The 14,150-nt window shown below is 39.1% G+C and overlaps 1 protein-coding gene across 6 annotated transcripts in view; it reads right to left on the bottom strand.

Moving 5' to 3' along the window:
• LOC117412419 (glutamate receptor 3) overlaps positions 1–14,150 on the bottom strand; it is an 82,331-nt gene that overhangs the window by 59,239 nt on the left and 8,942 nt on the right. The window lies entirely within an intron of this gene.

The following is a 14,150-nucleotide window of genomic DNA, read 5'->3' as shown; positions in this document are numbered from 1 at the left end:
TGAGTTAAAATACTGGTGATTGTTTCAAGCTGTGAAAAAAGGCTTCATTGTACACACAATATACTAGAACAGAATATGACAAGAAAGTAGCTTTTAATTTATGAAGAAGAATGGAAAAAAAAACAAAGCAAACAAACTGAAAGCCAGGGATTCCCCAAATAGATCTTACGAGTCAGGAAGTATCTTCATGTACAATACACTTTCCCTGGTCTGGGGCCATGCCTCATCACTTTCTCTTGTTCAGAGATTCCCTTTTGTCATGTTGCATTTTAATAATGCATATTTAGTTACAGTCACAATAACGCAGTGTATTCACTGTCATTATCTTCAGTTGAAAAGCAAATTCACATTTCTTTCTTTCGCTTACATGTCTACTTATTTTTAATCACTGCAGTTTTACTGTCATCAAATAGCTTGTTCTAATTATCAAGATCTAAACAACGATCAAAAACAGGAAATTTAATTATTGGATTGCAGTTGCGGCACAAATGATGAAAAATGTTCGAAACGCGCTGCCCTATATTCTTGTTCTTTCCCTCAGGAAAGTAATGATCAGATTTCAGTATCTCTGGCTGACATGCACTCCCTCCTCCAGAGTGAACAGGGATCTGAAATAGCCTGAAGATGGAAATTGTTTGCAGTAAATGTCACTGCGGATCACACTCGCGTTTTCCTTTTCCTTTTTTTCTCTTGAAGTTCAAAATGACCTCGACCTTGTCATCACAAGCTGGGCCAAGACTCTTCTAGGGGATTCCGCCAACTGGGACTCCTTTTAATCATTTGTCTTGACGTGGAAACGCATTTCAGCTTTTTATTTTAATTGTCAACTTAAAATGATGCAGTGACGCAAGCCGAATTCAGGAATGTAAAAGGCAAACCTTTTGTTGTAATCATGTTTCGCATACACAGATTTCTGGGAGCACAAAGAATTTCATGGAAAGCTCTTGTTGTATGATATTCGATAGGCTGCTAGGGTAGAAATCTACAAAGTTCAAACAACCATTGTTTAAGAGCAGCAGGGCATTCGGAGGAATCAGAATGCAAGCCCAGACCATGACAACTACAGCAATGAAATGGGCTGAATGAAAGCAGCATTGACCCTAGACGGTCCTTTTAACTTCCACCTGGTATGAGCCCAGGTTAAACCAACTGGTACCACGGGAACAACCATGTACATAAAGCAAGAGCTATTGTTCTAATTGAAAACTGTAACACATTTAAACATTAGCTGTACAGTGATGCGCCAGGGAAGAACACCTAATCACCTCACACTGCCTAGTATTCGTTTTTTGTGATTTTGTGCAAACATCAGAAGCAGCCTCCCGCCTCAAGTCATTAAACCCTATATCAGTAATGTTCAAAGGCACAGTGAAACTGGAGGGCCTCATCCCAAGTGTTATAGAAAGCGTCTTTCTACTCGATACTCATTAATATTATCTGTCATTCTCTCCACTCGTCGGTATGTATTGCAGCTCTCTGCTGCATGCTCACCGCCTCTGGCCTGCAGCTTCCTAGAGATGTCTTGTTTTTGTTCAAATTCTGTCCTATGTTTTATTGAGATATTGTAACATATAATTTGTCACTTGCAATTACTTATGCACTCGTTTTAATAAAAAATATAAGCTTTGGTAAAAACAGAACGCAGATAAAAGCGACCATATTTTCCTGTATCTAGGGCCATGGTTTTCAGGAGGTACAGATTGCAGTTTAAGAGTGCTAATCAGAGTGAGAATAGCAGTAAATACAGATCAGTATTGGCATAACAAAATATGGTCTTTTGCCAGCTGATTTCCTCCATGGATTTTTTTTCCATTATTTTATTCATAAAAAAGGAGAATTTGATGGAAAATGGTTTATTGTGGGATTTAGAAAGCTTACTCATGAATACCAGTTAAATTGCTATTATAACTTTAGCTTTTGACTGATGCTGTCTTTTTTCTGTATTATAGTTACAGTGGTGATACAGGACATGCCCAGCATATTGATCTCTTCAATATTCCAGCAGTATTCTTTAATGTCCAAAAAAAACCCACATCAGCTTTAAAATCATTGCTGAGGAGCTGTGGTGAGGCTGGAATTAATTCCTTGTGACTTGTTATTTTCCTCCAGGGCTGCTGCTATCCTCCAGTACTCAAATTTATCGTATCATGATTCATATTAAGCACACCATGAATACTAGCATACCATAACATCCTTGGTGATGAAGGTTACAATACAGGTCCCTGGTCCCAGCACTGCAAATTAAATTTAACTTCTGAATTCATGACCAGTAGTGATGAGTACCTGATCCACAACAGAACACTGTCTCCTTCATTACAGAGGTGAATCCACAATGAAAACTCTCTGTTGTGATCTGCCTCCACAGCCTGTTCAGAATGATAATACAGCACAGAGGTAGAATGAGGACTGGCAGGCGATTCACAGGTTATATCTGCGGCAGTTATAATGCGGCGAGGAATCTGCATTTCAGACACGCTTTGAGCACTTGGGTTCTGACGCTACACGCTTGACGAGACCCAGCTTCAGAACACAAAACTGACAGTTTATTTGTACGTTTTCAGTCCTCAAAATTCTTCCAGTGGAAAATCCAGTATTGGCTCAGGTTAACCCTAACCCTAAGGTCTCTTAAGTCGTTAACGCTCTCAAATAGTTTTTCTAATTTTGTAACATTACCATATTTTGGCTTTCAAAAGCTGTCGAATGTCAGTTTAAAACCACAGCTTACTGAGACAGTAGTCAAGGCCCCACACACCCCGCTTCCGGCCCGAGCAAGTTGAATTACAAGGAGGTGATAAGCTCTCCGAATGCTACCGCCACGGCTTTCTCCCGTTGATGCAGCTGTTATGGTTCTGGAAGGTTGATACTCAGCACTGCAGTCGGGAAATCAATTTGTCCCTGCTGCTGTTGTTTTTTTTTTACAAACATACAACCACGTAACGTTAACACAAGGTTACCGAGGTTAAAGGAGTTACTCCGGAAAAGGAATTTAGAAAGTGCTCTCTCTGACACTTGCTGCTTTTCTAAATCCTCCCGATCATATTTAATGGAACGACAGTGTTGGTTCTGTGACATTTTCAAAGCCCTAGAGGTGGCACTTCTGGCTAGGGGGAGGTGTGGTGGGGGGGAGCGCTAAATGTGCCACATGGTTTGTGCAATGTGTAACTGCCTGTACTGGTCATTTGAAAAGGCCCTGCACGGTTCAATTATCTCTAGCTTCCTCCGGAGGTGTGTGGGGTGAAAGACGCTGAGTCACAGAGGACAGCTCTTACCCATGTGAATACCTTGGATCAAGGCCACAGTACTTCAGTCAGTCCCAGAAGTTGAGTGGAAAATAAATGTCCTTTTGCCATTTATATACCTTTTTACAAACAGCACAGAGTATAGCTGACTGTGCACTGCTGACTGTGTTTATAATTTTTTGTGTGTTTTTTTTTTTCTTCAGGTGACTACCACAAAATCCAGATTTATTAATGATCAGGCCTTTAAAATACTAACAGCAGAAGCACAAAGAGAGGAGGAAATGCTGCCATGGCACAAAGTCCCACACAGATTTCCTAGCATGTAGGTTTGATTACGATTACGTCTTTGCAAGCTCTGACGAAAAGGCCCCATGACAACAGTCTGAATAACATTGACAGTTGTGTTTTCCAGTTTTATCCCAGGTGGTGTAATAGAAAAACAAAATATTTCACAGAAACAAAAATAAAAAAAATACCAGAAAAGTTCAAAGACAAACTGCAGTGCCACATATTTCTTTAGTTTTTGTTTGTTTGTTTGTTTGTTTTTTGAGATAGAGTTTATTCCACCAAGGGTAAGACAATCTGAAGGAAGGGTTTTTGCTGAGCGGTCCAGCATGGTAATAGTCCAAATCTTTTCTGTAAGCTGGAGTTGCAGAGGATTTGTTATCATTTCAGTCCAGGTTAACTTCCATGCAGAACAGTAAAAAAAACACTAATCTCATGATTAAGTCAGTCAGACTGAATGAGCAGTTGACACGTATCAGCCTCCAGGCTATTCTGTGATGACACAATAATTCCTTATTATTTCACTACATTGGAGAGGACTCCACTGGAGAGTGTACCGTACATGCACAGACATAAAAGGGTCTTCATATTTGCTCCTCTGTCTACTGTACGTAACTATCAATCTGATACTTGTACTCAGCCTTTTGTCTACAGAGAAAGGCTTCCTTTGATGTGCAAATCAGCTGTCCAATGTAATAAATATAATATGATACAGGCTCTAAACTAAATTGCTCAAAATGGGGAAACCTCTTGGAAACAATCAGCAAAGACCACTCAGTTGTGTACCTTTCCTTCCAAGCTTCACTGCAGCAAATAGCACGGCCGTGTTTAAGCCCCTTGTTCATCCTGAGTGGAATTTTATGAAGAAGAGGAGCCAGGGAGGAGAATGAATACTTCACTGCAAAGTGGCTAGAATCACATCCTTATTAATCCATAGAAGGAGGTCAATTCCTGTCTAGTCTAGAATCCCCTTCAGCAAGACATCTTTGGGATCTCTGAGATTTATGCTTGTGTTAAAAATGGGCCACGCTGCGTAATGAAAATCAATAAGAAAGTTGAGGATACAGTACAGAGAGCCACTGAGTGGAGAAATACTGTATGGAGATGCACTGAGAGAGGCAAAATGCATGATATCCAGCATCCGGTCAAACCGAAGGCTAATGGCAGTGGGTTTAAATGTGTGTGTACACTAAAAAAAAACAACGTATCCATTTGTTTTGTTGCAGTACGCCATGCACACATGACAAAGCGGTTATGCATCCCTTGAATCCCTTGCAGCAACAGGTGGTTAAAAATCAAGCTGTCACTGACCTATTTGTTACTCAGATCTTACTTTTTAAGATTTTTGAACCAGCTCGTAAATGAACATCTAAACCCAAGCTCTAAGGTAAACCCAAGACTATCCATGCGGTACAGCACGTACTCCTCAATGATAACTGCCTGAATAATGTATGTGAATAAACAACTTTTCTTTCTTCTCTTTTCATGCTCTTTAAGAAGCTCACCAGGCAATGTCTTGAGAAGGCTGTATCTTCTTTTGACGCTGTTTGATGTTTAATTAAAAAAGTGTGTTCATTCTTTAAAAACAAGATAGCTCAATCCAGCATAGAGCTGCTGATCTTTTATAGTGTCGGAAAAGGGGGGCAACTGTAGTGACTCAGATCCCCTCCAAGATCTGTCTCAAACAATCGGTCATGTGTACAGGACCACACTGTATCGTGCAGACATGGAGGAGAGGAGTCAGGGACAGCAACCACCCCCCGAACTGTGCGACAGAATGGAGGGAGGGTTTCCTTGCATCTTTTCAGGCAAATTAGCCAAATAAGAATTTCATCTCATGCATTCTATGCTCTAGGTACTTTCAGCCAATCAGTGCACCAGCTGACATTCATTGATTCCAATGTATTTGAAACCATTGCGCTTGAATCTAAATTGCCTTTGATAGCTGAATCAGATGATGAATCATTCATTCATACGCAAACTAATCACAGAATGCCTATGGTATTTTGACACTGTTTTGGCCGAAATCCCTTCTGGGATTACCTGCTCCTATGTTATCTAATTTATGCAACACTCCTCTGCTTAGTACAACAGTTAAGGGATTGGGAAAATGAATTTTCTTTTTTTAAATACCATTTTCTGCCGATTAACTGCACACCCCACAATACCTGGAGCTGACAGGACTATTCATATTTTTCTGAAACAAATAGAGCAGAATGTGCAGCCCTGTCCTGGTTTTTATTTATTTTTTTTGCTGTAGATTTTTTACTAAATGCGCTCCAGCAAGATGTAACAAACATACTCTCCTGTTATTGTTACAGGCACAGTGAAATGTTGGCATTGCCTAGCATTGCCCTAGTATTCATTTCAATATTATTAACGTAATAATTATACATACTGTTTAATTTTACTTTACGTTAAACTTATTTTCCCAAGCAAGGCACTCAAACACACACACACACACACATTTGCTATAACTGGTCTGAGATGATGTCATACATGGCGTATTACACGTTCACAGAGCCTAAACCCTGTCAGTGGGTGATGTATTGACGTTGGTCTTGAAACTGATACCACTGCAGAATGCACAGCTAGAGCTGCAGTAAGAAAACACCTTCACAGTACTTCCTTTTAGGAAGTTAGAGTAAGCAAGCAGAGTGCTCCCATGTAACTGTACGGCGCAGTATCAGTAAGCATTGTAAACGTCTGTTGAAAGGATTAATCCTATTGAAATGCTAATAGGTTTAGCGACTTGATGAAACATGAGCTTAAGTGACAGCCTTGATGGGCCAACATAAAGAGCTGCCTCTTGTGAGAAAAGACGGTATCTGATGTATGGGACTAATTCACATGATAAAATGTCAATCTTTTACAAACCTCTCCGATAAAATGTTCACTTAAAACACGGGGATCAGAGAACGGCAAGTCTGCCTGAAATTCCCGGCACACACGCTGCTCAACTAATGACAATCCGCAGTTTGCACAAAGAACGTTCAGTAGCAGTATGGAATCTGGAAGCATCCCATTTATTGAGCAATGCAACCCTCCGTTTGCATTCCAGTTCTGTTTTAATTGATCTTGACAAGCGCAGTGACTAGAACAGGTCAATGATCAGGACTAATTATCGATACATTCATTGCTGGATAAACTATTGATTGCTTTAAGCAGACGTGATGTAGAGTGTACATCAAAAGGCATGCTTATGCTGCATTTACTGTAGAAAATGCTGTGCCACGGGTGAAATAAAACAAGTAACCTCTCGAGCCTGATTAAAAAAATTCAGTCTGCAGTCAGTTGAATGCTGTCGGCTACATCTCGCTGCCTTTCCATTTTGGAGCTGGCTATTCTTCTGACCCTTGTGATCTGATACTGTTGAAGTGCACCACTACACAGCATTGCATCAGATCTGTATCCTTGCAATCCCGCAGCAAATGAGGTCCGGCCGTCACAATATTCCTCTACTGCTCCTCTAGCAGCCCTCATAGAGGTATCTTGGCGTAATCCTAATTCAGACAGATTTACAGACTCGGTGAGTTAGAGGCCACTCATCTTTCATCAAATCCTGACTGATCTTTCGCTCTTGGTGTGCAGTATGTATATATACTGTACTATAAATGTGCTGGAAGTATGAACCATTTTAGGATTGTTTTCTAAATGAATGAGCGTAAACAAGGGTAGCAAGGGTAAACAACTCGAACCATATTATTGATTGATGAAAAGCATCAAGTGCCTGGAATAATTAAAGAGCTCAGTTTATTAAAGATGATTTACAAAAAAAATCCATAAGCATGGAACCAGAGCTGGATTACGCAAGCTATAAGCAATGGCTCCAGTCAAGATAACATTGATCAGCTAAACGAAAAAACAACATAACAGACTTTAAAATCCAGCAACACACATGAAGATATGTCGGACAATGAAAATGCCCAGGTGCTACAGAGCATACTTGCAATTTCAGTGAAAACAGCTTCTGTCTCATGAACATGTGCTGCATCTCCGTGCATGTTCCCGTTCTAATAAATAAATGATTAGAAATGGAAATAAACCTGACATCAGAAAAGTAGAATCCCAGTGTACACAAAACAAACAGTACGAGTCACAGGATACCACGGCTGTGAAGAAAGCCCTGTGTACACAAAACAAACAGTACGAGTCACAGGATAACATGGCTGTGAAGAAAGCCCTGTGTATACAAAACAAACAGCCCAGAAGGAGAAGAATAATGTTTAGAAATTCAAACGAGGTCTGATTCATCAGAATGTATTTTAAATAGGACTGTCAAGCAATTAAAAAATGTATCGCGATTAATCTTCAGATTTAAAAAATGAATCTCAGTTAATCTTGGTTTTAATCGCATATACAATTACTGAATCTGTCTCATTTAAGTTTTATTATTATTATTATTATTATTATTATTATTATTATTATTATTATCATCCAAAAAACAGCCTAGCATAAAAACCCTGTTTTTCTATTTCTGGATTCTTTTCATAGTTTTACATTTATTTACAATCCAGCATTGTTGTTAAATTGTTTGAACCAACTGCTAAATCACAATGGAGTCAGTTCGTTAATCACCCTACTGCATTTACAATAATCAGTTTCTTTTACTCATAAACTGATGTTTTTCATTGTCGTTTAAATAATAATAATAATTTTAAACAATAACTTGAAATTGCCTAAATAAAACAAAACATTCAGTGAGTAAAGGTTATATCCTCCATAATTGTAAATAATATTGTTTAAAAATAAATGTGGTTATTGAAATAAAACAAAGCTACAATGTTAACAGGTCTGCAGTCAGTAGCTATCCAACAGCACTAGTTATGGTATCGTACTCAGCTTGATTCATGGGTTTGCAGTGATCCTGAATTTCTAAGAGTACTCTGTCGAAACTGACAGGTTTCATTTGTTGTTGTATTGTGTTGTCTGTCGCAGAAAAACTACTAGAGTGTATTTTGAAGTTAGAGCATGTTTAACATGCAGGTGGTACAGCACACTAGATGCACTTCTGTGATACTGGAACTCACTTTGACAGTAGATACAAGTAACCCTCTTTCTATCCAATGAACTGTCAGAAAGTTTTGAAAAAATAAACTTCCCATTCACAAGTCCTTCAGTTTGAGTGCTGTGCTACATAATGCAGTTCCGTGACTAATTTTATATTCAAATGATGACTACACTCATTCAATCCTGGCATGCACTAAAATGGTGCTGCAGGAAATGAATTACGGTGTGCTAAGAGGGACAAGACAGGAGTGCGATTAATGTGCATTAAAAAAATTAATCTCCCAAAAAATGTACGTGTTAATCGCAGAAGTTAACTGTGATTAATTGACAGTCCTAATTATAAATGAAAACTAGCATACATCTCAGGTGAAACATTCTGTAACATTTTGTAATATAATTTGATTATTTATGTGATGTGTGTGTTGAGAGGTTTTTGGGGGGGGGGTGCCCTGTGTCCCATGTCCCATATTTACTAAGCTTTCTTGAGGTGATGTGCTTGCTTTTCTTAAAAACTTTTCTTGAAACTTAGAAACATGGTATTACATTCACGCTGCCTGTCAGCTGCCTTCTTGAACTGCAGACAGGTCTCGGAGGAGAGGTTCACAGCATGGTCACTGGACAAGTTGCTGTTTTTAGACTTAAACGTTAGGCTGATGCCGCCTCAGTCATGAAAACTGTTCAATTTGCTCTTTGTTCTTTTTTTTCTTTCCTTGGGTCACTTTACTCCAAGTCCTCCCTGCGGTAGCGACAGAATGAAATCTCCTTTCAACATCTTCCCAAGTTTTTGACAGTGGGTCACTTTGAGTTCACTAAACTTCCACACACCAATAACTGGGGCAACTCCAATGCTCAAGACCACATCGCAGTTAAAGACTTATCTAGTGGCTTTGAGGCTATGTGAGTATGAAAGCATGGCTTGAAATGCTGAACATAATGAACAGTGCATTGTGAAACCGCTATTTTAAATCACTAGACTCTCTGAGAGGACTTTATTATTACATCCCTTCCTAGGCTATATAATCTTTCAGCTCTTATCTAGCTAATATGCACTTCTGAAGGTTTGGTATGTGGTTCATGGCACACTTCAGGTCCTCACCTAACAACAATAATCCCTGAAAGCTTTAAAAGGAACGGGTCTTGGGGTGCTCCTGCTTGCTTTCTTTGGTATTCAAGCCTGTGGTTCAACTAGGCAAAGCCTGATGCCAGGGTCAGTATAGGGACAGCTCTAGCTTTAAAAGGGGATATACAAAATGGTTACAAATCAACTCCCTTTTAAGACCTCTTAGATTTCCAACATCAAACTCAGTGACACTGCACTGCCAATAAGAGTTAGCCCTTATAAAAAGCTGAGAACTATATATTTGTACAGTAATGTTGCGTTTTACTGTGCTTTTCCCATTCTTGAATATGCACTTACTGCTCTTTCCTATAGTTTCCTTGGTCTTACCTTGCTTTACCATATTTCCCAGTGATTCGCTATGCTTGCCTATCATTTACTATGCTTTACCACACATGGCTTTGCTTATAGTACGGTTTACCAGACTACTCTTTTAGAAGAGACTGACCAGAAAAACAAAGAGGCATGTGTATTTTTAAACATTTCGTTCACAATGCCTGAGTCTGCAAGTCCCCCATCCCTTTCAGCAGGTACAGCAGTCCAGGGAAAGGTTTATTGTGGTTCTGTAATTGTCCAACCTCAACACAGCCCTGGCAGACACGGTCTCTCTCTTTCTCTTCCCTCCATGGCTGCATGCGCAAAACCCTCTTTCTCTGAAGTGTCTACAGCGCTGTACTCAACCACTAATTTAAGCCAGGATTTGAATCCAGGACCCTTAAAGACGAACGCTAAGCCACTGCAATACATTTTACTTGCTGTATCCCTGATCACTCTGACAACTGGGAAGGTGGGGGAAAAAATCAAATAGTGTACAGTTAGAGTTTGCAACACCCTTGCATACATTACACTTGAAAGGTTTACAGCGTAACCTTTATTCTAAATCTTATTTTCATGTGGAATGCCATCGGGGATATGGATTGGATTACTGACAGTCCTGAAGGAAAATCTTGATTTGCTGACACAAAGGACATTCTTTCTTTAAGATAATAGGAGCGTACTGTTCGACCTTTATCATGCTGCAGATGTTAGGGGGAGAGATCTATATGACAAGAAAGCTCTCTGCACTCAAATTCACCACAGTGATGGTGTCCCGAAGCTGTCACCCTATCGATCAAATAGGCTTTAGATTGGCCAGAGCTAAAGGGGTTATGTAATGAGCACTAAAATCTGACCCATGTGGGGTTGCATATAAGCAACAACATGCCTTTGATCAAAGACACTGTGAGGACTTAAGGAAGCATGCCTTATTATAAAAGCATTCTGCCTCTTGTATGAAAGAAGGCAGATCTGTATTCTTTATTATGCCAGAAGGATATATATATATATATATATATATATATATATATATATATATATATATATATATATATATATATATATATCCCCTTTGGTCACAGTTGTAAAATTTTTTGAAATCTTAAAAACTGTTTATGTAAACACTATGGGGTAGGAAAAGTTGTCCTGCCAAGATTTTAATGATTAAAATATTGAATAGTTCTTGAGAGTGTGAAATGTGTCTAAACAGCCCTTCCTAATATGTTGCATTTAAAATTCAAATGTTCCAATGATTTCCACAAATTACCATAATTGTGGTTTTCACTTTTACAGCCATTGTTTCCCCACAGTAAAGATGGCGTCAGGAACACAAGAACACATGAGGTGTGAGTGGGCTGTGGTGTGCAGCTTCATCAGCCTGTGGCAAGGCAGTACTGTTTTAATGCTCCACTCCAGGGTAACAGAAAAAGGCAGGAATACTCAGTAATACTCAGCACCATCAAATCTAATTTATAGGATATAATATAAAATAAAATTGCCTTCTGGTTTCAGAATGAATTGCGGTTAACTTAAATAATTTACAGCTTATGTTCTTCTTGTGTAAATTATACAGCTTCCCATAGGTTTTTTTTTTTTGGGGGTGGGGGGGGGGGGGGGATCTCTTTTAACCTTGAAATGTATTAAATAAAATATGATCTTTTTTAAATATGCTGTTTCAAACATGCTTTGAGATGTTGAAATGCATGTCTGGTTAGGAAAATGACCACAACAGAGGCATCATCGGGACTGTACTGCAGAACTGAGTGACTGAAACTGCTTATTTCTTCTTGTCATAAAGAACTTGAATCTGGAGAGGACTGCTTCTACATGAACCAGAAAATCAGGATCATGCGTTAATCTTTAGGAATGTTTGCTTATAAAATTATTTGAACTGAATGATCTGGAAACAGTGCAGGCATACATTTGAATATTTTGAGTACATGCTGCACAGAAGCAAGACTAAAATGACTACCATACTGTAAATGCATCCCTAAATATATATCTATATAGTTAGGGATTTGGTGTATTTATAAAAATCTTTATTTGGTGGAAGCACATTCTTTTTACGCTAGCATACCACATTAGGTCTGTAACGAATTCCCCCGTTTTAACGCAGAAAAGGGAAACGATTCTGTATTTTGCGTTACATTTTTGATGTACGGCAGCAGACTGCAGAAAGTGCCGGCCAAGCAGCCATCTGAGGGTGTGGAGGAAATCTGGAGAATCCAATAAAAAGGGAGAGGGGATACACACCATTAGCTAAGTGACAGGATGAAGAATGAGACACTGTGTAGGGACAGCACAGGCAAGAACCAAAGCAAATCTGTCTAATAGAAATCAGGGGGAATATGCTAATAAATGGTATAAGATAGAGGTGCAAGGCTGTTAGCATCATACTTCACGCACCAGCTAAAGGTAAAGAAACGAAATCTTGACCATTAATATTTTCACAGCTAAAAGCGAAGGAGTTTATTTTTTTCATCATCGTGTTTGCTATTGCTTGCTTGCAGCCAGCACTTTCAGCTCATTCTTAACCAGCTGCCTTTGATCTTCCTAGGATTTAAACCAATGGTGAATATGGATTTGCTGCAGGACACTAATTCAAAAACAACCACTGGATTTAAAGTAAAGTCTAGCTACTGTGCCCCAAGACTCCAGAATTAATGGCCTTAAAGTTCTGTTTTCCCCTGGTTTACTAACTCTTTATATCTAAAGTGCTTTAAGATTCTGCCGGGAAAGGCTCTATAGAAATAGAAGCATGCATTGTATTGTATTGACGGATGATTTTTAAAGCGCAATACATGTGTCCTTTGTTACAGAACAAGTCAATTGTCAGCAACAAGGGCCCCAGTCTGAGGAAAGGGCCAAGGTAAAGCAAATCAGAAAGGAATACAATAATTATAACAGCATGAAGCTAGCAAGTAACTGCTGTACCTGGAACAACAATTTAAATGACTGTTCCTGCAAATGCTACTGATATTATTACAGTTACAATCTGACTTTCCTCTTTGCACTTCGTGGGCTTCAAAATTGAGGAGAGAGAGAGAGAGAGAGAGAGAGAGAGAGAGAGAGAGAGAGTGAGAGAGAGAGAGAGAGAGAGAGAGAGAGAGAGAGAGAGCGAGAGAGAGAAGCAGTTAGTATGTTAAGTACAATGGGTAGAAGATTCGATTGTGCCATTTCTTGGAGATATTAATTGTTGCACTTGTGTTATCGTACTTTTCTGTACTTGATCATAAAACTGCCCTCCAGCCACAGTGCTTTACACTTGTCTTTAATATCCGATACACGATTCTGTTGTCTTTTCAATCTGCGGGTATCAGATTTTTATTTAATAATTCATACAGAACAGTTTCAGTTACTATTGGCTTATGAGCCCGCTGATCAAGAGCCTAATATAAACAAAGTAAACAATGCAAAGAAATCATGACCAGACGTAGCGTGTGCATCATACAAAACCACCTGTAGCAAACTTCAACAAGGTGCCAAAGCTGAAAACTTGAACAATCAAAATCTTACTGAGGGGTGTTTCAAGTTTTTATATGCTACCAAGCCTATGCAAAGATGTTTCTTCCATTCTATTAGATCACCAAAGATTAGCAATTGTTGTGATTATTTCAACCAAGAAACTGTCCTGAGCCCTTCTAGTCAAAAGACAAAAATAAAAAAGCTTTAGTTTTATTTAGTTCTTTCAGCATTGTTCCAACTCTGTCCTCAACACTGCAGAACATACATTACCTTTATAAGCTTACAAAGGTGACTAAAGGACCACTTTCAGAAAAGCATTTTGTTTTGTTTATTAAGCGAAACAAACATCTACATGCATTAACTGACATTGATTTAATAGTTGAGTGGGTATAAGGCATGTGTGCAGTCTTAATGTGCCACATAGTCACTACTAATGTTCCCTGTAGCATACAGATGCTTTCATGGCTGTACCCTTCGCAGGAACAAATCTCTTTCTAAAGCTTCAATGTGAGAGTGTCATATGCAAAACTGAACAAGCTGTGTCTAAATGCGGGCCAGCTGCCACACAACGTCCACAGAAACTCACGGAGGCCTGTGCTGTCTTATGGGATGCAGTCTGGCGCATTCCTGCAGTGTTGTTAATATTTTACTTAAAAGTTATAAGACACTCCGTGATTGTTACTGTCAATAACCACCCTGTTTATTTAGTGGTAGTAATG

Source organism: Acipenser ruthenus, chromosome 16 (genome assembly GCF_902713425.1).
Source record: "Acipenser ruthenus chromosome 16, fAciRut3.2 maternal haplotype, whole genome shotgun sequence".
Classification (NCBI taxonomy): Eukaryota; Metazoa; Chordata; class Actinopteri; order Acipenseriformes; family Acipenseridae; genus Acipenser; species Acipenser ruthenus.
This window is presented reverse-complemented; position numbering and strand designations above follow the sequence as displayed.